The sequence below is a fragment of the Agelaius phoeniceus genome, chromosome 7 (genome assembly GCF_051311805.1).
Source record: "Agelaius phoeniceus isolate bAgePho1 chromosome 7, bAgePho1.hap1, whole genome shotgun sequence".
NCBI lineage: Eukaryota > Metazoa > Chordata > Aves > Passeriformes > Icteridae > Agelaius > Agelaius phoeniceus.
Window position 1 is genome coordinate 30,887,785 of NC_135271.1, and position 27,031 is coordinate 30,914,815.

The following is a 27,031-nucleotide window of genomic DNA, read 5'->3' on the forward strand; positions in this document are numbered from 1 at the left end:
AATTGCCTTTTTCTTAGCAAAACGAAGGCAGGTGCTTGTGCCACATTCACAAATCCACTGAATCTGCAGAGGACAGCCAAATGCAGCCATGATAAGTAGAACTCTAGGAACACTAGGGAAAAGCTTATTGTCTTGGAAACTGCACAGCTAATCTCCTGATTCTGCTGGTTAATAATGGCTAAAAGGTTATAGCAAACAACCCCAGAATTTGTATTAAACAATGGTGGAAATCACTTTACATAAATTCTGCTACTTTGTTTTCATTTGTGGTGTGAACTTTACTCACTGTTCCAGTTTGCTCTTTGATCTGTTGACATATGGTTTGCTTCCTCTTTTTCCTGTGTTTAGTGGACAACTGAGCAGTTTCTCAAGGAGCCATATACACAAACATCTGCTGTAAAGTTGGTTGTCTGAGTTATTGTTAGAATTGAAAAAAGGGAGATTTATTTCCTTCTGTACAGATTGCTTTTTCTTTTTGTGTGAATGCAATGAATTGTATAGATGCTAAATTGTATATAGTGGTAGTGGCTGTATTTTTTAATAATTTCAAGTCAAGTTTCAGAGAATCAATAGAATGGTTTGGATTGAAAGGAACCTTAAAGGTCATCTAGTTCTGACCCCTCTCCTGCAGGCAGGGACACCTTCCACTAGACCAGATTGCTCAAAGTCCCACCCAACCTGTCCTTGAATATGGGTATATTGTCTGTGATAGTAGTTCATATATAAACCATTTCTTCTCCATAGAGCATCTTCATAATGGGTGGAAATAAAACATGTATACACGTCGCAAAAATATTAAACACTGCTATTGTTAATAATACAGTTCACTTTGCATTTCAGTATATGTAAACTTCTCTCCACCTTTGGAACAAGGAAGGACATGAGGGTTTTTTTACATCAGTTATGTGCCAGTTCCCCTTCTCTTAAGAATCATCCAGGATTTGGACAAGGTAAGTTTCCTATATGTGGTTGCACTTTGTATGTAGTCAGTAAGAACTACATGGGTTGCCATGGGTGTCTTAGCAAGTTCTCCTTCTTACCTGTGCCTCCTGGTATGCAGGTCATGCCTGGACTGGGCTTTGAGCTGAGAAGGAAATTTCTCTGTTGAGAGACCATCCTTCACCTCTTTCTAGTACCTCTCTCTAAAAGGAGAACTTGCCTGATTTGAAAGCAAGAGCCATACATGCAAGAGGGGAGAAAGATGAAGATGCAGCTCAAAGGCAGGCAAGAGAGGGAGTGAGAGTTTCCTCTGGGAGCTAGGGTGAGAAGCAATCTTAGATAGACTGACCAAGAAAAATGAGATACAGAACAGGGAACCGAGGAACAGGACACTGTGGACATGGTTTATGGAGAAGATTTGTAACAGGATACAGTGGGACAGGGTGAGGACATTGGGCCTAGAAATGAATGAAATGAAATGAATTAATTAAATTATTTAAATTAAAAAATAGAGGAGGCAAGAAGAGAAAGGGGACTATTTGTCACAAAAATAGGGTGAAATCTGGGTAAGCAAAGCAATCAGTCCAGGACTGGAGGTAGAAAGACATATCTTCAAAGTTTTTATTCTCCCAAATGGTAATGTATTTTCACATCTTAGTGGAATATTACAGGTTTTCTCTTTCATCCATATGTGCAAAATGCATTTCAATATATTAAAAAGATGGAATGTTTCATTTGTTGTAGTTTGTATGTGCTATGCACATGTTTTCAACAGTGCAAGCAAGTGTATGATACACCTGCTTTTGCTTTCTCCTCAGGGAAAAATGTTTTTACCTTCTTTCAAGTAGCATCCTATAGTGACAGAAGCTACATTCCTAACCTCCTGGGAAGCAAATACCCGAGAATAACAGAAGTGTCTATATCCTGATTGTGTGCAATCAAGGTAGAACAATTAAATTTACTCCATGTGTTCTGATGGTGTCCCATTTAAATCAAGACAATATCTGCAGATTATCACTGTGAAGAGCCTCCCAATATCAGTTTCTGTTATACTTGCATCTGTTCAACAGAACTTATAGTGAATTTGTATAAACTAGAAATAAAACTTTAAAAAAATAGCAGAATAGGCTTCATCTGGGATCAGAGCAATTTAGAGATTGAATATGTTTTGTTATTTTAAAACACTTATGGTTGCAGAGGAGCACTTATCCAGGGGGCTGAAAATTTCGCTTATTTGAGGTATGATGTATGTCAAGAATATTAAAGCTAATATCCGTGTTTTGAAGCTTTGTATACTTAATGTTAGCTAAAGCTATCTTGTCAATTGTTGCTGTGAAAAAGGAGTTAGCAATAAGATAGTCTCATTTTCAGAGGATATTTTATTGATTGGGTTGCTACAATTTTGAAGGGAACTCAAAAGATTAAGGAAGCAAGTGAATTAGCTTAATAAGGTGAAAACCCACAGATGACATATACAATGGGATAAATAATTAGATTAAGACTAATCCAAGCATTCCTGTATTTTGATACTAAATGAAATCTTAAATTAATTTAAAAACCAGAGTTGGTGTATCCTCCTAGTTATAAAAACAAGCCAAATGTTAAAACGTTTAAGTATGATGTAAAAATAGAATGCTCTATAGCTACTGCATAAATCCAATGTATAGTCTTCTCTGTAGTGTGTCATGTTCAGTGAGAAGAAAAAGATGCAGCAAAAATAGATGGTGAAGTTTTTTCATGTCTCTAGGAATTTTCATATGAAAACAGCTTTGGGAATTGAATGATAGACAGTGTGAGAATGGCATATAATGTTATGTTTTAGTATTTAGAAGGTCTAATTTATACCTTTACATGATACAAAAAGCAAGATGAATTAGTCAAGTTGGCAGGCAACAAACTTGCATTGTATATATTCATCACCATGCCCTATTAAAACAAGGAATCACAATGTTCACAAGGTTAAAAGATTGGTGAATTACCAAAAACTGGTTGTATTAGATTTTCCGTTTGCATTTTTATATGTGTGAATGGGAAATTTTGCCTATTTACTGTTCAAGATTTTTAAATGCTTCAATTAAAAAACCAAAGAAACAAAGAAATAACAATCCTAAAACCTTTGTCATTACCTTTTGTGAGATCCTAACATTGCTCAACATTCAGCTCAACAGTAAAGGTGAAGAATAGGCCTGGATACAAAATGGGTTTAGTAGACACAGTTACCAAATTAAGAAAAGATAAAGGGGGAAACGGAGAGAAATAGAGAACATAATAATTGGCATGACAACATGTAGTCCTGTAGCAATCATACAGCACTTAATATTTTATATGGAATGACAAATTCAGTACAGTTCCTGAGAGAGCAGGAGAGAGACAACAGTGTTGCCACACTTCCCTGTCACTCCTGACTGTAAACTGGCACATGGACAAGCCAAAGGCCAAAGAGTGAAAGTAGCTGGTTTGGTATAAGAGTTACAATTAATTAATTATGCTCGGTTGAGAGTGGCTGTTTTGGAGGGTTTCATTACAAAGCCAGCACTAATTTTTTCTTTCCTTAGTGTCAAGCACACTGTAGCCTCCATTTCCTTCTGATACACCAAGTGCTCTTTAAATGGAGGAGTGCATCTTTCAGCTTGAATAAAAGGGTTGTTGTGCAGTGTAGCATTTAGCAGATGGGCTTAGAGAATCCAAACCCACCAGCAGTCCTTTATTTTACACTAGGAAAGGCTTTGCCATTTTTAATGGCTCTATTTGCTACATTCCCTACTAAGCACAGTAGTCAGATGTTGTTCTGAGGAATAGGGCAGCTTAGCTTCCAATGACATTGATTACACTCAACAGTGAGAGCATGAGAAAGAGAAGTGGGTGGAGAAGTGAAAAGGCAGTGTGAGGCATTTCAAGGAGGAGATTTGCACTCCAGCACTTGCATGTGGGTGACAATCCCTCAGAGAAACAATTTTTACTCTGAAGTGGAGCAGAGTTGAGTCTTCTGTGCTCACTTCAGGTTTAATCTCCATCCCTGCAAACTACCAGTGCAGCCTGTAGTTAAATGTGCGTTTACTTAAAATTAAAAGAAAATAACAGTAGCGAGAAGCTGCATTTTTAGCATGGAGCTCTGATTTCACAGAGAGAGACGCTGGCATGTTAATCCCTGGCATAAATGGGTGCAATTCTCAATGACAATGCTAAGCCTGTTTACACGTGGGCTGAGCTAAACCCAAAGATGACACACAATGCTGATCAAAATCATTCATTTAATCCCTTTTGAATTTTTGTGATCTAAGAACCAGAGATGTTTGTGTTAAGAAAAGGTGACATGAAAAAGCTGTTATTGTTGTGGACCATGACTTTCTCTGACATATAAATTATGACAAATAGTCATGATCTTATTTTAGATAAAAACGTCATCTTTTTATTCAAGAGTGAACATTAGTGAATTGAATAAATCATCAGTGATAGTTACGAAACTCTGAAATAAGATCTGCTTTTTAAATTAGAAACAGTCTGAGCTAGCTTATACAAAGAAAGAAAACCAAAACCATCCTGGCAGTAATTCTACATTTTATTTTACCAAAGTTTATGAGGAATCAATGCAATCAACAAGAACCTTGGGTTTAGTTTCTTTTTCTTTTACATGTACTTATTTTAATAGCAAAAGAAAGCAGATGGAAAAGGAAGCTGCATGGTACACAGTCTACAAAAAATGCAAGTATTATTATATCACTTAAGATATTTAACAAGCTACTAAATCGCACTCTTCTTCTTGCATCAATTGCCTGGAGGCAGAATATCAGAAACAGTAAATATTTATTTTACTTAGAAACAATGTTAGTAAAAGGCCTCAGGGTTTAATCTGAAAAAAAAAAAAAAGTTTGAATCATTGACCCATATTTCTAATGTCATTTATGTCAGTTTAAGTCCAGAAGACTCTCAAAGTCTATAGAGCTTCTTCAAGATATTGACTAGTTTCTCATAATTGGAATCCAAATTAATGGCTTGTGCTTTGGTTTTGGTTGGAGTAGAGTTAATTTTCTTCACAGTGGCTGGGATGGTGCTATGTTTTAGATTTGTGCTAAAAACAGTTTGGTTATGTAGCGATGTTTTTGCTATTGCTGAGCTGCATTGCACAGTATCAAGGCCTTTTCTGCTTCTTGTACTGCTTCACCAGTGAGAAGGCTGGGGTTGCACAGGGGTGTGGGAGGGGGCACAGCACAGCTGATACCAACTGACCAAAGGGATGTTACAAACCATGGAGTGTCATGCTCAGCATATAAATCTGGGGAAAACAGAAGGGAGAGAGGGAGGGAGGGACATTTGGAGTGACAGTGTTTGTCTTCCCAAGTCACCATTGTGTGTGCTGGAGCCCTGGCTGTCCTGGAGATGGCTGAGCAGCTGCTGGCCCGTGGGAGGTGCTGAATGAATTCACTCTTTAGCTTTGCTTGCGTGCACAGCCTTTGCTTTACCTATGGAACTGTCCTTATTTCAACCTGTGACTTCTCTTGCTCTTACCCTCATGACTCTCCCCCACTCCACCAGAGTGGAGTGAGTGAGTGGCTTGTTGGTGCTGGGGCTAATCCCTGACAGGGCCTAATACTACCTGTAAAGATAAAATTACAAACAGACATTAAAGTACAAAAATACTTCATTCACTACTCTTACTTTGTTTAAGGGCTGAAATTTGGTTTGCTCACATATGTGTTTATATTTTTGTGTAGGATATTCAGAATTTTTTATCCTAATAAATTCTGTGGTGGATAATAAGTTTTATGAAACTTAATAACCAACCAGATAAGCATGATTGATTAAGGTAAGTGATTTTTAATAAAATCCTTAAGACATGTTCATATTTGTTGTTTTTCTCTCAAATACTTGAGAAAATTACTGTGAGAAAGTATGCCTATTCTTAAAAGACCTTTGAAGTCTAAAATAACATTTGTGAAGATAGGAAAAAAAACCCAATAAGGGAAAAATGGCTTTTTTAATGCATTTTCAGAAAATAAAAATGCATATTTATGTTTTCCTATGTTTTTACACATCACAGATGTGTTATTTCATTACCAAAAGACTTTGCACAATGTATGTGACTCTTAGGAAATCCAGTAAAGCAATATCATCTAAACTTGTATTATGCTTTGGGCTTCCATTTTTTTTCCAATTACTCATTCTCCTTTTTCTAAATTAGTAAATCAGATTAAAAAAGAAAGCAAACATGACACTCTGTGGAAGTCACAGATAGCTGAAGCTAATGCAGGCAAATACTAGCTAAGTGTTTTTTCTGGTGGACTTTCCATTCCTATATGAGATCAAGAATACAGCTGTCTTATTGGGTGTGTTACCAGCAATTTTTTTTTGTAGAGGTATGCTATATGTATGCTTGTGATATTTATATCATTTTTATATTCTTGTTTCCAGCTACACTACCTTCTGATTTATCTTAATAAAGCTTCTGGAGACTCTCAAGTGGAGTGTAAGTAAGTATTAGATATTTTAAGTATACATTATGTAAGTATTACTGGTTGTAATCTTAAAGTGAATAAATAAAAAGTTTAACATAAACATGCATGTGTATCCATGTGTAACTACATAAATAATGACAATTTCAGGCCTCTTGGTCTTCATGCCCAGCTTGTTTGGTCAGATCAGCAATGAACGTGCAAACTTTCCCCAGGGTAGCCTAGAGCAACCTTTTCTATCTCTCCAAGAGTGTTAGTACTCCCTCTTTTAAAAACAAAACAAAGCAGAACCACAAGAAAACAGTTATTGCCAAAGATAAGCCTAACAGGCTTAAATTGTAGATATACATACATGTACATATGTGTATGTTTAAAAATAAAATGAGAGCATAGAGAACATCAGCAGGCTGAGAGGTAGAGAAATGGAAATTGGCTGGCATCCAAGTAAAGAAAGGTCCAGCCATGAGAAGAAAGAAATTCTTTAAACAGGCATTTAATGCAGGGAGAGAGAGAAAGGTTGTTCACTTAGAAATTTTTCCTTAAACAAATGGTTGTATGGAATGAGTAGTAAAAGAAAAACTAATAAAGGTCTTTTTGTTATTAATCTGGAAAAGTATACAAGCCATAACTTTCATGTTTGGACTTTGGAAGCACTTTTATGCAAGGGGCCTGCTGGGGATCTGCATTCTTCTGCAGTCAGTATGGATGCTGAGTCATCAGGAAAGCTGGCCATTTGGTTTTTGGTTTCTAAATATAGAGGTGAACATTTAAAGCCCTAATCTGCTAACAATGGGCATTCCTATGCAGTGTTGGTGACATGAATGATTTCATTCTTAATAGGGTTGTATCAAAACCAAGCTGTGCTTGTATGACACACAGTCCTGAAGAGCTGTGGTTTCTATGACAAAAAAATAATTAAAATTTAAAAATTATTAAAAGAAATATAGAAAACTGACAACTTTCAGTCTTTGATAAGCATCAGAACCCTCTCATGGTAGCTTGTGTATCTTTGCTATATGCAGAGGTGGTGGAACAAGTAGACTTTGCAGGAGGGAACATAAGAGCAACCTAAATTAAGGAAGGAAGCTTAGGTTAAGCCTTGGAAGGGGTGAATTCTGATACTTTGATTGGGTTTTAGCTATTGTATTCAGGGAATAAGGAGTTTGTGGGAGTCTGCATGAAAATTTTCAGTTTGATAATAATATTATTGAATAATATTATCAGAGATTTATGCTAACATCACTTTTGCAGCTGGTGTACTATACTAACATTCAGTACATAGATGGGTGTGGGGTTTTTAAATTTCTGATGAAGTTCTGCACACTTGATTTGTTTGGAAACTTTGCTAAAGTAGGACCTATGACATTCAAAATGCTGTAACAGAATCAGAATTAACGCAGGCATTTTCACTTTCACTTTAGATAAATTCGTATAATTCAGTATTCAGCAGTAGGAGCTCATTCTTCATAAAGCAAGCTTTTACTTTGGTGGTTCAGTGTTTTATTTTGACAGCATTCTGTGCCTTCTGCATAGATCCTAGCTGAAGAGATGCTGGCTGAGTTCTTTACCACCTGAAAATGTGGGACAGGGAGGGAGCAATCCTGCCTGGTCAGCAATACTATCAGTTTGGCTAAGCATGTTGCAGACCTCAGCCAGTGACTCACCCCGGCTCTCTCTGCTCAAATCTGCTGCTGCAGAGTGTGTGCAGCACAGGTGCCATCTCCCCATCCAGGTCTTCCAGGAAAGTGAGTCCTCAAACAAGCTGGGAGCTCCCCTGGGTATTGTTCTGGCAGGCAAGTCTGGCCCAGGGGTGCTCCAGTGCCTGGCTCTGCTCTGACTGAAGCACATGCTTCAATATTTAGATTGCTTACAGTCCAAGTGGGCAAAACTCCTTGTAACTGAATTAAGGAAAGACTATCTAGTAAGTCGATGGCAGCAGAGGAAAGACTGTTTTGAGGAAAAATAGTTTTTTAATTTAAACTTTGTGTCTAACTTTCATCCTGAGAATACACAGTATGTTTCAAGAGCTATTTTTTGTAGGTGAAATAGCTGGGAATGGAACTCTTTAACAGGATGTAAAAAACCTGTAGCTATGTTAAGTGACAAAGCTCTGGCCATTGCATCCAGCATGCAGTGCTTTTGTACAGTGGCAGCTCATGTGCAGCTGATTCATCTGTCAAAAACCAGCCGTTACCTTACTGTAGGATGTGAGCTTCAAAATGAGCCTGTGCCCTCATTTTCTCTGAGAACTTAAAGCAGCCAAAGTTTCAGGGTTTAAAAGTTAGTCAGCCATGCGTGAGTTATGAAGCCATGACAAATTAAGGACTCATTAAATCTTGAAAATACTTGAATTTTATCAGTTTCCTTCCAGCTGGTGTAAGACTAACTTGATTTTACAACAAAAGGGGGTTTCTTGACAATGTTATAGCAGCATGATGAGAAGAATCTTTTTTTGATTGAACAAGGACAAAGGACTCTCCTGGCACTAAAAGGTCTGGCCCTAGCCATAATAATCTTGTCTGTTCCTCTCATGGAGTTTCTTGGCAGTATGTAGGTGGAGTCAAGGTCTCTGGGCTCCAGAAGATAAATGCCTAATATGTGACCTACAAGTGTATTTTTGCTGTCTGTGGTAGTTATAAAGAAAACAAGAAAGTCCTGGTTTATTCCAGTAGTAGAAAAATGTTTATTATCCAGCCCATTTCCTAATGTTCTTTGGAGAAGACTGAATCCTTATTTCAATTATGCATGGTATGCTGAAGCTATTAATTTGGGAATTTACTATTAGTTTCTATTATAATTATCTTTATTTTGGGTGCTGTCTTTGCACAGACTGAAAACCATGATACATGTCTTTTTCTTAATTGAACTTTTTACTGTTATTTTTCTATATTGTACCTACAACATTCCAAATACTAGTTATTTCATGTGTTCTACCATAAATATATAATAGTGGGGAAAAAATACAGAATACAGCTGAGGTGGGACAGAGATATGGAATGAGTTATTGATTGGCTAAAATCCAGCCACAATTCCAGCTTAAGCTCTTAACATTGTGTGACCAGTTATTATGTCTTGTTTGAACCTTATATGAAAAAAGTCCCATGGAAAATGCATCATATTTACTGTGTTCACAAAACTGCTAGTGCTTCTTTTTACAGTTTCACTCATCCCTGTTAGTTCTGACAGTGCTGCCACGTGACTTGTGGAAAATTAAATTCCCATAAAAAACCCACAAGTTTGGGGTATAAAATATACTTGTGAATTTCTCTAATGAGTGTGCCTTGCCATAAAGAGCCTACAGCAGCCTACTGGTCAGTGGCTATTATATGCACAAATAAAGTCCCTCTTGTGAGAACACCTCTATTATTACACTCCTAGTATCATATGACATGTTTTCTTTCATGTGATTCCTAGGATGACCCTGTCTCAAATTTGATGCAACAAATATTACGAGAAATCAAGTAAAAGTTTTGCCACAGACTTCACTTAAGACAAGATCTCATCATAAAGAAATGTCATAGTCAGATCTAGAACTCCTGGGCATACCTTTTCAGGGATCTGTTGACACTTTGATGAGTGTATTATCAAGAGTTGTTGGGCTCTTTTGGCAAAATGAAAAAGAAAGAAAAAGACAAAGTTGCTGCAGTTTGAGTATATCTGTACATTGCTGTGTTGTCAGACCTGCTTTTTAAATTAGTTTTTAAGTTTCTATAAGAAATGCTTTAATAAAATACTAATATGGAATGTTCTGTTCAGCAGTTACAGAAAAGAAGCAGTCCAGAGTCTGTATCTGCTCAATACAGAAAAGGCCCATAACAGAAACAGTGGAATGACTTAATATAAAGAATTTTGAAAAAGGAAGCTAAGCTATTCTGTATTCTCATTTATTAGACAGGGAGAGGGAACTGAAGAGTAACCTTTAAGGAACTCAAATTGCACCTGAATAATTTGCATTTAGAAAGGATGTTCCTTTCATGTTCAGTTGGTTTATTGAATCCATGCTAGATTCCTATAAATGCTCCACAGGTTTTGCATCTCCAGTATTTTGCCTAAATGAAAGACTAACCTTTGGAATCTGGCTTGGCTATATTACATTTATGTTTAGTCTAATAGAGGTGAAGAAAGTCATTGAACTGGATGGCACAAATTCTCTTGGTCCTTTGGAAGCAGCTTTAACAACAATCTCACTTGGATGTTCAGAGTGACAGGAATTAACATCATTCCTGTACATAGGAACATCCTTCTACTTGAAACAGCCTGCACAAATTCATGTTTCAGTAATCTACAAGGGCAGAGTGTGGTGCTGAAGGAGGAAAAGCTGAATATACTTTTCATTCCTGTGAGAAATTAAAAAGAAGGCAAGTGCTTTGAGTGGTAAGCAAGTCTGCCTTCATTTTGATTCTACTAGTCTGCCAAAAAGAAACTTCAAACAATGCCTATTTTACTGAACAAAGATATTTTGAAAATGATTGTCTTAAGGAGCTGTGGGGTTGGTGTGAATGTGACAGAGGTAATTTTGTTCCTTTAGTGTACAGTATTTGTTGACAGAAAATTCTTCCTGCAGGCAGTGGTTATAAGAAGTTTTGCCTTGGGGGTTACACAAAAGGCTGTATTAGAAGTATAAGAGAAACCTTGCTTTTTATGTGGGACTTCTTAATAATACACCATTTCAATCTCCTTCTGTTTCAGCCTTTGTGTGTAGATCTCTCAGGTATCTTGTACAGTCTTTGTGGACAAGATAATATTTAACAAGGTGCTTGAGACTCGTAATATTTTGGAATTTGTGATTTTTATGTAAAAGCAAAATCATATTGAAATCAGACAGGAATATAATTTGTGAATTATACTCAGGAACTGCTTTGTGGAAAAATACCCAAATCAGTAATAGAGAATAGATATTTCATATTCTATTTAATATACTTAGCATTAGACACATCAGATTGTAAGTAGCATTTTTGAGTCTATCCTAGCAGTAAGTACTTGTTTGTATTAAGGCAGGGGGATAGTTTGGTTCTTATCCTGAAAAGCAAGAAAAAGCTAATGTCTTTGTGGACTCTGCACTCACACTGTCTTTAGGGGAACTTAGCAATAACAGTGCAATTGCTCTTTCAGCTGGAGTCTCGAATGTCCTGAGTTATTCTGAATGTGTGTTAGCCTCAGTTATTCGCACCCTGGTCCCCAGATGGAATTTTTTCTTCCCCTCCTCGGCAGCATTCCTTGTCAAAAGGGCTACTCTTACCCTTTACCACATGATGGTAGAAGGGCTAGAGTTTGGAATGACAGCACTGAAAAGTGAAACTTCTATAAAAGAGGAATCTTAACTTTTCCCCAAAAACTTCCTATATCATCTTTGCTTTCATTTTGTTGAATATCCCATGACAGGAAACTATCCAGTAAACAGTTTACTATTGCTAAATGTCAGGACTAAATAACAAGAGCCATGGATAAGATAACCACCATAATAAAGGTTGACTAAAGCCACATGTAAACAAAGGCTTCTCAGACAACCTGCATATTTTTGTACGTGTCCTATCAGCAAAAAAAGGCATGGCATGGCTGCAATCCTCAAGTTCAGGACAGCTGCTAAACGAATTGGTTATGAGCCTGTGTAAGAAGTTGTCCCACCCTGGTGAATAATCATCTCATCTCACTCATTGTTAACTCAGCTGGGTTAGAGTGAAGGGGATGTGGTAACATGCACAGCAGTAAGTTTGGCACTGAAGATTTGCAGCTAAGACAGAAGAATGCTGTGTATTCTCAGAGATGGAGGATACAGCTCACCTGTTCTTCTGCATCTTCTGTTCTTTGCTCTACCTATTGAAAGAATAATAAATTGGTAGCAGTATTCTGCTCTATTTTCTCTAGGCACTCCAAGAATGAGATTTGAAGTACTTAAGAGATCTATTAAAGCTCAGAAATAAAACATCAGTCATCTAAACCAATGGATCTTTCTGCAGTAAGAGCAAAGTTTGACCATGACAGTGTTTTCTTTGGAAACAGTTCAGCCCTGTCTCAGAAACTACAGATAAGGAGCATAAGTATCCATATTTGTGTGCATGTGTGGGTAAACCAAAATAAAAATTCCAAAACAAAGCAAGTTGACTTGCTTCTTCCCAGCTCTATGTAGAATCATAGAACTACATAGATAGCAGTTGAGTTGCTTTGTGCATGCCTGAGGTGTGGTCAGGAATCAATATAGAAATGCATTAAAAATAGAATGGAAAAAAAGAAACTAATCTGCAGAAATGTCTTGCTGCTATTTTGTTTGCCTCTAAATGTTGTTGTAAATAAATGAATATGTGCAATTGGCCATGGATTATCCTTTATACTAAAAACTCAATTTGGAACAAGTTTTACAGCATACTTCATAACTTCTTTGAATTTTTAAAACTTTTTAATAACTTGGCATATGAATTTATGAGTGTACTGTCGTACTGTCATCAAAAAGAAGATCAAAATAGTGACTAGAATAAGTGAAAAGGAGATAGAACTGGCACAAAATCTGTACGGAACAAAGAAGTTACCTTTATTATTCAAAGTACAACTCCCGTTGGGAACTTGCCTAGGTATCATATAAATCATGATGGAATAGGTCCTCTAATGAAGGACCATTATGATGGGAAGCAGGTAGTCTCCATTTGAAATAAAAAGCTAGGCACAATTATCCTGGTTGTTAGCGTGCAAGCAGCTAAAGAGCCCTGTGTGTTATTAGGCACTTACCCTTGCTACCTGAAGTGGAATTGTCTGATAGGAAAATTGGGTGGGACTTTCTGTGGAAAAAAATGCAAATTGTGTACAAAGTTGTCTGTATGAGTCTTATGGCTGATTTTAGTGGTTTAAGGTTAAGTTTTCTTGGTAATGAAAGAAGTATTTTGGCTCTTCCTAAGGACTGTAAACTTTATTAAGCACATGCATGACAAGTAATCTGATAGCAAACTATGTCTTCTTTGCCTCCCTAGTCCCTTAAATGTTGGCCAAATCCCTTCATCTGAGACAGGCATTGCTTTCACTGTTGTTGCTATGACAGATGAATATGAATGGTGAATCTATCTTTGGAAGGCAGAAGATGAGATGCATTGTCTTTTAGTGGTCAAGTCTGATAAATATCCTCTTATGTGTGTCAGTATTGAGTCTTATAAAAGATTTTTCAATGTGAAAATAAGTTTTCCTGAGAGAGAAAGATAAGAAATAAAGGATTAGTAACTCCTACTGTGAAAGTCTAGCCCTATTTCTGATGTTAGGTTAATAGTTGGTATTTGTGATCCTAAAGGCCTATGATTCTAATGAGAGATTTGCTCCTGACTTCAAGATGATCACAGTTTTACTCCTATGGAGCAGTTGGCCTTTCCTAGGAAAGCTAATGTATAAAATACAGCCTCTGCCAGCACATCGTGAATGCAGCACGATGGGAAGAGGCTAACACTGAATGACATCCATAACCAATAATAGCTGCTGTGAGCATCCTGTCAATGGGTGTACTAATGTTAGTCACCAGCTTGATTAATGACATGGAAACACTCTTTTCTCTGAATAGTGTCTGAGTGCCTCCTGCCAGAGCAGTGGAGATCACCTTCTGCTGAGCTTATACATACATGCAGGAATGGAGCCATTATGGGTGCTTCAGTGCATTGTGTAATAGCCTCTTCCAAATGAAGGTGGCTCTGAGGCACCATTCAGTTATTCAGTTTGTACCTGCCTGTATTTGTTTGCACATGTACAATCAGCTGACTCTCAGACCAAGGGGTGCCTTGTAGCTTTAAGCTCAGCAATGGCTGTAGTCTGTGTTAGGGAATTTTTCTGTCACTATAAAAGAGAAAACAAGACTCATACTAAAGATGGCCTCAGAATTTCTTTCCAATGATCCTCCCTGAGAAACTTGAAGTTTCTTGATCAAAAATGGGAAAACACTTGAAGAAATATGTATACATGGTAGAGAGAACTTGAGAAGGCAAGAAAAGGATTTCATTGAATAATTTCCAAAAAGTAAAAAAGAATTATTTATGTCAAACCAGAGGGAGACAGAACAGTAGTGTGAGGGGAAAGAATCCTTTTACTGTCTGAAAGTACTGTAAATTTTACTCAAGACTGGGCAGAGTTCTGCATTGTGGTATTAGATGTCAACATCCTGAGATACTCAGCTTGGCACAGTGAGACCACTTCATTGCCTCATTTCATGCTAGTGCGTTTCAGGCTGTGTGCTAAATATGTCCAGAACCTGGCTTTTTATTCTATGTGCAATAAATTAAATTCTCCTATTTTGACAGGGAATATCTTTATCAGTATGCCCTGAAATGCCTTAGGGATTCAAGCTGTCCCTTAATCAATGCTGCAGACGATGCAGGTTTGATTTTTTTTCTCTCTAATATATGAACTATGACACTAGATTCATCCTGGCATACATCTGTCAGACCAGACTGAAAGCATTCAGTTAGAGCCACTTCATTACCAGCACAGAGCCAACAAATAGGGGACAATCTAAAAAAGGGGGATTGAAATATAGCATAGATGAGAAATATATCTCAAAATAAGGTCATAATGGAGGATATAAATTGCACAGCAATCCAGACAGCAACAGGACATCCTCAAAATATGTGACAGCATCTGCATGCTGATACTGACTTTTACAGATATGCAACAAATATGGATTGTTTGTGAAATGAACAGCTATAGGTCAAGATGTAACATAACAGAAAAAACAACTTGGCAAATATAAATATTTATTATTAGTGGACTGTAATTGCTTCCTACTAAAATTGGCAAGAATTATGAACCCAACCCCCTTTAGTACTTATTGGAGAATTAGAAGGCTAATGAGAGAGTGTAGCAAAAAAACCTCTTCTGCCTTCTAGAAAAATCAGCAAAACTAGACCATAATGAAGAATACTCTTGTGTATTGAGAGCTACTGGGCTGCAGATCCACCACTAAAAATCTCTAGTGCTTGATACTGAACCAAGAAAAGAAAAATACAAAACGAAAAATCCTGCACTGGCTGAAGGACGTGCAGAATTCTTTCCCATCTCTATTTGTTTTGATTGTTAATGCTTGTGTGAAACACTGCTGGACTGCCATACAGCAAATTACCAGCAAGAGATTAATATGTCTGGTTTGATCTTTGAGCTCCTTTGATAAGATGCAGGTAAGAGTTAATGTCATCTCTACATATTGTGGCATGTTTAACATCTGCTATTCCTTTCTGGGTTTGCTTGCTGTTTCAGTCCTTAACTTATGACCTTTTCTTTTTTTAATTTAGCCATTGATTACACCCCAGGATATATGATTCATTTGAACTGCAAAATCCCTATTTCTTGTGGTACTAATAAGCATTGTGCCTAGTGAAAGCTTTAGCAGAAGAGAAAAGGAGGAGGCCTAACAATCTTGACACTGTCTTTTGTGTGTGTCGCAGCAAGGAGAGAAGGAAAGATGTATAGGAATTGTCTTATCATCGTGCACATATATACATGTACATAAGCATTTTTAGTTGTTTATCTAATCCCTTGGATGCTTTTTCAATGCCTGTCTTAACCCTTTGTTCTTGAAGTAAGCAAGGAAAAACTATATGACAGGCATTTAATTTTTTTCTTTCTCAACAACAGCTAGTGTCCCTTGTGCTGAGAAGAAAATGGGACTATGTGGAAAGCCAAATTTCAATTAACACATCAAAGGGCAGTTTGTGGTGTTCTGCCTATAACTAGGATTTAACTGAGTTGCAGGACTCTGGGAATTTTGTGTTTTCCTATAGGCTCACTTGCTGCATTCTTGCCTCTCCTACTTTTCTGCTCTTCCTCTGCTTCTCTGAAGGGGACAGATGAAAGCAGTATAATCTTGTTGAATATGGTTCTTGCTGATGAATTAGATGAACAGCTGCTGGGAACAGTCTAGGAATACAATTTGGTGAAAAAAAGAAATGAGATACAAAAAAATCCCTTATGATACCATTCATTCTATATGCAGTATTATACCATATTGGTGGAAAAATGGGAAGGCCTAAAACTCAATTTCACTTTGAGCTGGTTTAAAAAGAAGCAATTCTACATACATTGCAGCCACAAAAACATATATTTATAAGCACAGACTTTTACTTTCTAGGTAGCAACTGCACAGCTGTATACATTTGATTTTTTGCATGCATAAGAACTTACTTTTACAGGCAAACTATTGTACTTTCTTCTCAGTATTACCCAAACAGTTATGCTAATTCTTACATTATGTAGTTCATCTCTTTTCTTTGTGCTTTAAACCAGCTTGGGAAGGGGGAGAAAATCCTACATTTTGGCATGTAGGACAATCAAAAATCCAATCCAGAAAATGGAAAAGTCATTGGTGTGTCAGTGTTCCTACAATATCCTCCAGCTCACATTTTTGTATTGTAAAAACCCAGCATGCAATTGTGTGTTAAGATTGGAAATTAAAGCTAATCTCCTCAGTTGCCTTATGAATGTTATCACCAAGTGAAGCAATAGTATTTTGCTTTCTTGTCTTGCTAGTTTAGTGAATTCTTTCAAAGTTCTTTTTCACCTAGTAGAGTCTGGGAAATACACAAAGAATTAAACACACCTGTCTACAGAAATGGGAAAGAATTACATTGATCTTGGATCAATTACCATTTAGTGTAGTTCTAATAATTTGCATATTTTGGAAAGCTTGATGGGGATCTTGGTAATATAGAACCTGCTAAAGCCTTTGGCCATGCATCCCATATTTTGCACCAGATGTCTGTGGTTTACTGACTTGTTTTCTTTCATCCCACTGCAGGCCAGTAGTAGGAGTTGGATTCTTTTCTTGATTGGTGAGTTTAAAACAACTGAAAACCTTCTTATGCTATGTACATTTTGTAAACTACAAGCTTGGTCTGAAAACATAACCATTTTAGAGTTTTAGGCAAGTAATTTTAAATAAATAATTTAAAATGTTACTCTGGAACAGAATTTTTTTCATGCTTAGAAAAATGGAAGAGGCCTTTTTGATAGGTATGAAAAATGAAAAAAGAAACATGCATTTTTAAAAAAATAACTCATAAATAATTTAAAAGTTTAATAGTAGTCATGAAGATTTCAACATAAGTGATGCCTTGGTTTCTTTAGCAGGGATTGCATGAGTTCTTGGGATGGAAGTGTCACCAGATCAACTGTGACTATAGCTCGACACTCTGTCTGTGCATGTGCATTGATGTGATCTGAGGAGCAGTAACAGTGATACCTAAAGCTGCTGTGGATAAACACAGGGTTCTGGTGACAGCATCTTAAGTGCAGGAGAAAAGCTCTTGTGCAGGTTATGTTTATAATGCCACCATATCCCTGAGGTGCTGACAGAGCTTCATTCACAGGTTTTCTGTGGGTTCTTTTTCTATATTTCATGTTTCACTTCTCTTTCTTGATGAAAATCATTGATATTACTTCGCTTTAAATAAGGACATTAAGAATCAACATCATAATAACTTTTAGTACCCTAGTTATTTTAAAAGAATTCAGAATCTCAATTTGACTTCCTAATGGTCATAAAAGTTGTTTTGGACAATAGAATTGTATTTTAAGAAATAATGTAATTAGTACAGAATAATTAATTTTGACACATATATGTATAAAAAGCACTAAAGCTAGTTTTCTTAGTTTTTTTTTTTTAATTCTCTGAATTTTTATTTTATGTGGAGGCTTGTTTTATTTTACTAAGGCCCTGGCTCCCCAGTTGTAACAGTTGTACTGCTTGATCTGTAGCAACCAAGTTAAATGAAACAGGTTCTCCAGTCATGAAATCATCACAGTGGGGGAAAAAAAAGAAAAAAGAGAAAAAAAGAAAAAAAAAAGAGGTCCAGTCTATCCCTGTTGTGGCAGGAAATGGGTAACTAGGTCATCCCTGACAGATGTTTGTATAGGCTGCTGTTAAAAACCACAAATGAAGGGAGTTCCACAACCTCATAAATCTGTTCCATCTAATCTAGACTTTAGGTTAAAAGGATTTTTTTTGGTGCTGTTGTTTCATTTTTTGTATCTAGACTACTCTTCTTTGATGCAAATTAAGCAGTTACTTGTTATAATTCAGGTGTGTACAAAGATCTGTTGATCATGATTTTCTGTGTGCAGCATTTTATGCATTTTATTCCAAGTCTTCCTTTTTCTGAGGAAGCAAAGCCTCATTTCTTCAACCTTTCCTTGTAAGTCACATACTCAAAATATCATTCTTGTTGATTTCATTTCTCCTCCATCCAAATTGTTGAAATTGTTCTTGGAGTGCATTCCCCAAAATTGCACAGAATGCTCCAGCTGAGACCTCAGCAGCACTGAAGATTGCAAAATAATTAGGTCCTGCATCTCACATACTGCACACTTCCTAATACATCTTGGAACATGAAATGCCTTTCTGCAAGATCATCATGTGGACTCATATTTAGTTTGAAATCCACTTGAACCTTCCTATCCTTCTTTGCAATCCTTTTGCCTTGTTAATGCATCATCAGGTTATATTAATATACTCTGTCTTATTTTTCTCAATTTCAGTCTGTCTAGTATGAGCTTATTGCAGTTGTAGTTTCTCACATTATCTAAATATTTTGGATTCTGATCTGCTTACCTGTGTTTGCAGCCCCCTTCCAGACTTTTTGCAAATTTTACAAGTTTACTCCTTTTTCTATTTTCCAAACTGTTCAATGAAAATTTGAGTAAAATAGGATGGATGAGAAGTCCCTGAAGTGTGTTACTGCAGTACCATCTTACTCTGTCAGAAAACTGTTAAAAAATACTTTTTGGAAGAAATACTTAACTACTTGTGTGTAAATTGTTACTTGACTTTGTCTGCACCATTTTTTCTATTGCTGGCAAAATTAGAGAGAACCCAACTAAAGACTTTGTTAAAGTATAGATACCACATTTACTGCTTCCTTCTTATTCAATAGGCCTGCTGGCCTGTTGCCCTTTCTAGGAAGGAAACTGGAGAGGTTTGACACAATAATGATCCTAAACCTACATTTTAAATATACTATGACAGTATCTCTGGGATGCATGGTTATTTATGAGAGGCCAATGGCATTTTGTTTCCTTAGGCAGTATTTTCATCATTTCTAGTCTTCTTTGACCTCTCTTGCACTTCATGAATTCTCAAAAAATCCAAACCAAAACATAACCCCCTCCAGAACACCCTCCCCCTGCTCCCATCCCAGAATCACGATTCAGAGATTATTTTATCTTTTAAGTGCTCCAGGGTAATTTTTAGCACATTTTCCTATGGAAACACAGTTTATACAATCCCACATATGACCAGTCAGGCCACACCATGCCTTTTGAACTTGTTGCTTACTCTCCAACTGAAGTGGACCAAGTAGTTGTGGTCTCAGAGATGCCACATTTCTAAAGATTTTGTGAAAATAAGCAGGTAAATAGAGAGCCTACCATGGCAACAAGGAATTCGGTGTAAATGAAACCCTGATATCAGGTACTGGAAAACTCACAGAAGAATGTTATGAATATTCCAGCCATAAATTTCAGTCATACTTTTTGCTCTGGGCTAATGCAGTCAAGAGACACAAGGATACAGGGAGGCTGGCTTTATCCACTGCTTTCTGAACTACATGTTTAAGTCAGCAGGATTGGAAACTGGCATTTCTTAATATTGCTTAACACATTCCTTCCCTTTTCTGGTCTGTGTGTCTTAGACCGTCATTGAAATAATTGCTTTGCATGTCTGACACTAAGATATTTAGTAGACACATTAGGCAAATAAGCTTTGTATATTTCAGAATTCTTCATCTCACATTATTTGCTGTCTTTTACTTAGTCTTTTACTTAGATCTTTTCCTAGATTAACTCATATAGCCTCTTAGCCTTCATCCTTTGTTCCTTGTGTGAGTTTCTAGTTTCCAGTGTGTTACTATTCTTTTAAACTCCTTTTTGGGTTCTTGTTTTCACTGTTTCATGTGATTCCTTCCTGTTTTTCAGTTAACCAAATAGGCCTTGCTGCTCTCTTTCAGTGCTTACTTTACATCAGGGTAGTCTGCTGTTGTGCCTTTAATACACTTCTTTCAGTAACTGTTGGCTCTCCTATGCTCCTATTTCCTTATGAATTTCTTCCAAAAGGTCTACCCACCCGTTCATTCCATAAGCCAAGAAAAATCCATTTTTGGAAAGCCATACTCTTTCTGTCACTCTGTGCTTTCTTTGGCATCAATTATTTTATTGTTTTGTGATCAGTTTCATATTTATATCTTCCACCTTTGTCTCATTAGGAAGCATTAACTGATGAGCTAAATATGCAAAGCAGCCTTTCCTCTCTTATCTCAACTGTCTCAGTACCCTGAAAGAAAGGTTGTTCTAAATCTGCTGACTATGGGGCTGCTATCTTTTTTTTGGAGGTGTGCTTGGGCAGAACAAGGGGTAGGACACTGAACTGAGTGGGTGTCAGAACAGTTGGAGCAAAGCAGCTCCCCTATTCCCAGCACAGGGGGCATTGCAGAATGATGCAATGAGACCAGCTCATCTGAAGCTGGAAGGGAACAGAGGCAGAGAATCTGTAATTAGAATACTGTTATTTTAGCATCTAATATTTAATTATCTGTCAGGCTTATCATTGGTGTTTTGTGGCTAAAATTTGAAGGCCTTATTCAACAATTACAAAAAAACCCCAAACCAACAACCCTACACTGGTAAGCCTGTTGCCTGAAAAAAGCATCAAGACATGCCCCATTGCTATTGGAAACCATATACAGACATGGCTCTCTCCAAACACTGTCTGTCTCTAATGGCTTAAAATCAAAGGCAACAAAATAAGCTCCAGGCAAGACAGATACTTCAGGAAAGAAGATACAAGGTGTAAAGAGTGAGAAAGAACTATGAAAGACCTGTGGGAAAGCATAAGCTTAAAAAAACAGAGAGGAAGCCTGACAGATAAGAGAGGCCTGTTTACCTGAGAGCAGCATTGTAAAAGGAATAGTCTGAGTGTAGAAAAAAATTGCAGGGAAGAGCAGACAAGTAGATTGCAAGGGACATGGGAAGGAAAGGAATATAATAAAATGAAAACAGACAGATGGGGAGAAAGAAAATGAATGTAGCATCCATCCAGACTTTTTTATTTCTTCACCAGAGAACATTTAAAACCAAATTATTTTTTATTAAAATGACATAAACAAGAAGATTGTAAAACTGCCCTTGATTCTGACTGGAATGTAGCTAATAATCAAAGTCGCTAGAGCTGGAGTAGAAAGGAACATTTGCATGGCAAAAAAAAAAAAAAAATCCCCCAAATTCCATTTAATTTTCATGTTTTGTTTGACAGGAAATTGTGTGCAGGCTTCTTGGAAATTTGGAACAAAAATCATTATAGCAGAGGTGGTTCACTGGATCTGACTAATGGTGATGATATTAAAGGTATAATAATTGCAATTTATGACAATTACATAAATGATAAAAATATAACTGTGTTTACACAGTGTTTGTGTCTAGTTCTTAAAAGTAGGCCTAATGTGATAACATTGTTTTCATTTTAGCTTCTCTGCATCTTGATAAGCTGGTAGGGAAGATATTTTTGCTAGTGTATTATTTATGCATGTTTTTGTTACCTTGCAACTCAGAGTTGCTGGCAAGTGCCATATTAAAAAAATTGTAAAGCTTGTAGTGCAGTATATGGCTTAAGAATACAGCTCTAATTCAGTGAGTCTCAGAATTGATTTAATTGAGTTCAAAACAACTTTTTCCTATAAAAGTGTTACTGCACTAAACCAGTTTTAGAAAAGTTTAACTAAACTTTAAAATCAATGTTAGTACAATTGCAACATTCCTATTTGCTCATAAATAGAAATGCTTCGTGAGAAAACAGGTGCAGAAGCTGTTCCAAGCTGAGATAGTGTTCTATCACAGCAATGCACTTGCTGCCACAGTCACGTGGCATTTTACACAGTAGTTGTGCCAAAACTGCATTCTGAATCTTCTGACCTACAGAATACAGACTGGAAGATTCTAGTCATTATCCCAACCCAGCCTGGCCAGGTGCATGTTGGTCTGATCCAGAGAGTGTCCATACATGTGCTCAGCTGTGTTAGGAGAAGGAAGGACAGAGTGTTTGAGCTACAAACTTCCAGCATTCACCAAGACAGAAGACAGTATTTTTTTTCTGTTATGTTTTTGCAGCATATTGTATTACATCTAACCTAGAAATGTCATAAATACATCATTTTGATGATGAAATAATTTCAGCATTTTCTACACAAGGTGTGTCTCCTTAGTTGCAAGAATATTTTTCTACTATCTTAGTTAAATCACATTGACTGCTAGTGTTGGCATAGTTATAGGATCTGTGTAGATCTGTCTATATATATCTGTGGGGTAGGTGAGTGCATGCATAAAAATATACATATTTTTATGTATAAAATTCATCAATATTGGCAAATATGCAGTGAGGCATACTGTAAAAGTTTTTGCTTTAAGAAAATAGTGCTATGGGTCTATTATCCAGTGCTAGGCTGACAAGGAACTAACAAAGAATTTGAAACCTCCATTTCACTGACATCACAAATCACTGAGGGGATAAATCAAAGGGTACTAAGTCTTGGTTGCTCGACTGTCTTGTGCCAAGTCCAAGGAGATGGAAGAAGCTATATGTAAAATAGATACCAAAAGCATCAGAGGTAAAGACCCTAATGATCTCTTACTCCTGGCATTTCCCTGGTTTGTAGTTGACAGACTGGTTTAAGTTTGGAAGCATATGGTTTAGCATATAGTTTAGAGCATATCGTTTACTACTTTGCAAGGATATTGTCATTTCTTGTAACACTTCACTTTCCTTACTAAAAGAACCAGCCTGCTAAATCAATTTCCTCTTCTACCTCTACTTCCAATCATCTTGTGAATTGGAGGCCTTCCTTCTAATTACTGACATAATTTTAAAATGGTCTTATTTGGAACCTCTGTGTAAACATACATTATTCATATAATCAGTTACCTGGTGTGGTCAGTCACTACACTTTGGTATTGCAACATCTGCTGCTTGCATGAAACCTAAGCCTGCTAATAGCAAACTGACTTTGGTGGGAAAAACACAAGTAAGATATATGCAGTCATTAACAACATGTAATATTTGATGTTATTAGGTACAAATCTTTCATGAGGACACCAAAATGTATTTGGTGCCTATCAACAATGAAGGTCTCAGAACAGGGAAGGAACTGCCATATCTCTGTAACTTGCCCCACAGTCACAGCATATTCTTCCTTAAGAACATGTAGGATAAACTCTGGATTTTATGTGTAATGTTTGAAATTATGTCTCTTTGTTCTCTAAAGGATGTATGTGGAAATTTTGTAATTGACATTTGACTCGAGTGCACAGTAATCTTTATAGATGCAAGGTAGATGTCTCCAAAAACTTATTCCTGCTGTAATCTTCCTTATTGTCACTATTCAGACCATTAATTCTTTTCTTTAAGCACCTTCCTTTGCTATCTGTCAGTTAACTTCTTTTACTTCCTAGAGATTGTGAACTTTCTGTGATTAAAGTTTCTTGCATAGATAATTCCAGTGACAAAATTGAAAGCTCTTAGAATTTTAATGCTTTTCAGGATTTTGTTGCTTACCTTTTTTTCATCTTTGGGATAAGGAAAATTCCTTATACTCTTCTGTTCTTCAACTGTCCTCAATTAGAGAGTTACTACTGAGGGTTCTTACTCCTCTCTGTTCTGATCTGAGTTTTGAGGTCCTCTTCCTTAGGAATTAGCAAAACTAAATGAGTTTTCTGGGACTTCACCTGGAATCAAGTTTTCCTATGTAGGTAGGTGTGTGGCACCTTATTCATTGTTATCCAGAGCAATCCCACTAAAAGTTGATTCCCTCTACCTACTACCTCAAGTTATGCCTGATGTTAATGGAATGCAGTGTTCACATAAACCTTGATAAAAACTATTCTGTTTCTAAGATCTAGAAGGCAAAGAGAAAGATTTAATATATATTATATTTTAAAGAAATAATTAGTAATACTTAGTACTATTTGTGTTGGATTTAATATTTATTATTTTGAGCAGGTGATGCTGACTGACTGCTCACCACTGTTGAGAGAAAGGCCATCTCTCTGCCACTAGATCATAAAGTTTTATTGCAAAATAAAGACAGGGCATTCAAGGAAAAGCATTATGTACATTTACAATGCTATTTGATAAGGGAAGTCTTTCGAAATTTGAGATTTCTGAAAAGTACTAAGGAAGATGTTCTCTCCTGCCATGATACTATTAAATTCGTAACACTGAAGCAATGTGGCTTACAAATAAAGGGGTACATTAAAATCAGTGTCAGCTCTAACTCAGTAAGAAAGTAGGTTTTCTGTAAACTAAAGAGAGGTATATACCCAACTCCATGTATTCTTGAAGTTATTTATGTTGTCTCATCTGGAGATGATCTATATAATTCACACTGTTTTCAATCTCTACATCAACAATTCATGAAACCAAGAGATACAGCTCTACTATATTACAAAATGCAGACTCAACCCATATTTTGCAGCAGATACTGTGCTCTGCTGGGAAGTCATGCAGTATGTGCCCACTTACTCCTGGTCCCTTGATGAGGTGTTGTCTAACACATTATGAGATGGCAAAGATCTGATTATTTTTCATAGTGTTAATGAAAATATAAAAGACACTTCAGCATTTTTATAATATTTAATCTGCATGTCTGATAGAGGAAGTAATGAATGGGATCTTCTTCATGATGTCCTGTTCACCTAATCAAAGCAAATAATGCTTTATTTGAACAAGTCCCAACTATGTCAGTGGAATGATTTGTAGGCAACAGTTTGTAAGCAAAACTGGAAGAAAGAATGCTTGCTTATGTATGGTTTTGTAAGGATAGCAGGGGTTTGTATTAAGTGGATGCAAGGGGCTATAAATGAAGAGACAATTTCTTTCAGTTACTGCTTTTTACTTGGCAGATTTTAGAAGCAGCATGCTGCAGCATCAGGAAGCCAGGTGCACGTTCACTTATGCTATCATATGGATTGTGGGATTATGAGTATGTTTTAGTTTTTACCTAGCAAGAATATTCTATACCAGCTGCTAAGTATTAATGCAGTCAGAGTGAACTAGCACTGTTTTACTTCACTCCCAAGTATTGGAAATTTCCTAATGTAATTTGCTTACATAAAGTCTTTAGGATCAAGTCCTTAAAAGCAAGTCCTTGTTGAAATATCAGATCACCTCTCTGCAAAAAAAAAAAAAAAATCTATCTATATCTATCCATATATATATTAGCTCTTACTAGATATATGCCCTGGAAGTGACTTGTTTATCAAGTAAACATACTAATTTTTACTTTAAGTTAATACCAAACTGCAAGGAAACTTCCAGCTATGCTGTATACTTGTGGGAGGTGAAGATCTTAGATAATTTCACAGATGTCACTTTAAAAGGAAGAGACAGAATTAGTAATATGTGTGTTGTGCAGAGAGCTGCAATCCAACATTAGTAATCTATGCCTGTCATTCTCAAATAAGGAGAAAGTAGGTTAGTAGATGGACAGGATGTCTCCACACAGCAACCACAAAATAAGCGCCATGCCTGAATGATGAAGATAATTCTTCTTATACACAAAGTGCAATATATCTGCAACTCGTGATTTTTTGTAAGTAATCATAGTAATTTTTATCCCTGTTATATATATAAATATATATAAAATATATTTACCAGTTGCACTGGTAAATTAAAAGGCTTTGTTTCAGAAGTGACTTTCCATATATCTTACGTTCTCAGTCATGATTATGTTAATTTTAAGGAAGGAATAACTGAAAAATTCGGCTAAGTTTGCACTTTAGTCTCTAAACTCAAGGCAGAGAGGGACGTTTTGAAATTTGCCAGGTCGGCGCTGGTGCCCACCTGGGAGCCCCAGCCTGGTGGTTGTAGCGGGTGAGGCGGTGGGCCTGGTAAATGACTCCTGCCCGACTTCCAGTTCACCCGGTGGGAGATCCCGCTCCTCAGCGAAGCGGGTTGCGGCTGGCGGCCAAAGCCTTCTCTCTCCCTCGGGTCATCAGCTTCTCCCGAGTGCCCCCAAGTCTCTGCTAGCACACCGTCCTGTCCGGGAGAAGAACGCTGAGACGCGGCAGGCGCCCGAGAGCGCCCGGAGATGCTGCCTGCACAACGTTCACCTGGACCGCGCAGGGACGAGCCCGCTCAGCCCCGCCGCTGCCGCCCGCACTCTCGCAGCGGCGGGCTGGGCTCGCCCCGCGCGGCCGCACGCCGGGGAGGTGCCGGGCGGCGCGGCCCCGGCCCCGGCCGCGGCAGCCGCGCGTACCGTCTCCGCCGCCGCTCCCGCCCCCGCCGCCCCGCCCCGACACCACCATGGCCGTGGCGGCGGGGCGCGGGGGAAGGCGAAGCGGCACGGGCGGACCGCGCCGCCGAGGAAACCGAGACGGAGGGGAACGGCGCGGCCTCAGGGGAGCTAGCTCCGGCCGGGCCGGGGCGGCCAACGGAGGGCCGCCCGCGGCGCGGAAGGTGCGCGCTTGGGCAAGGCGGGGAGGTGTCGCCGCGGGACGGGCATGCACGGGGAGAGGGGTCAGCCGGCGGGCGGCTGCGAGCCGGCCCGGGGTCGGAGGCCGGAGGCGGGAGCAGCCGGCGCGCTCGGGCCGCGCGGCGCAGCAGGGCCGGGGGCAGGTGCGTGCGCGGCTGGCGCCGCTCCCGCCGG

The 27,031-nt window shown here is 37.8% G+C and overlaps 2 protein-coding genes across 3 annotated transcripts in view; both read left to right on the forward strand.

The window, feature by feature from the left end:
- Positions 1 to 6,492, forward strand: part of METTL8 (methyltransferase 8, tRNA N3-cytidine) — a 29,695-nt gene extending 23,203 nt beyond the window's left edge. Inside the window, exons 11-12 of the transcript XR_013183069.1 lie at positions 841 to 950; positions 1,758 to 6,492. The gene's annotated coding sequence lies outside the window, so the exon portion shown is untranslated. The remainder of the gene's footprint in view (positions 1 to 840; positions 951 to 1,757) is intronic.
- A 19,335-nt stretch (positions 6,493 to 25,827) lies between these two features.
- Positions 25,828 to 27,031, forward strand: part of TLK1 (tousled like kinase 1) — a 69,246-nt gene continuing 68,042 nt past the window's right edge. Inside the window, exon 1 of one of the 2 annotated variants that reach the window (XM_077181414.1) lies at positions 25,828 to 25,975. The gene's annotated coding sequence lies outside the window, so the exon portion shown is untranslated. Of the gene's footprint in view, positions 25,976 to 26,595; positions 26,842 to 27,031 lie in introns of those variants that run through there. The other variant, XM_054636179.2, reaches the window with a different exon arrangement.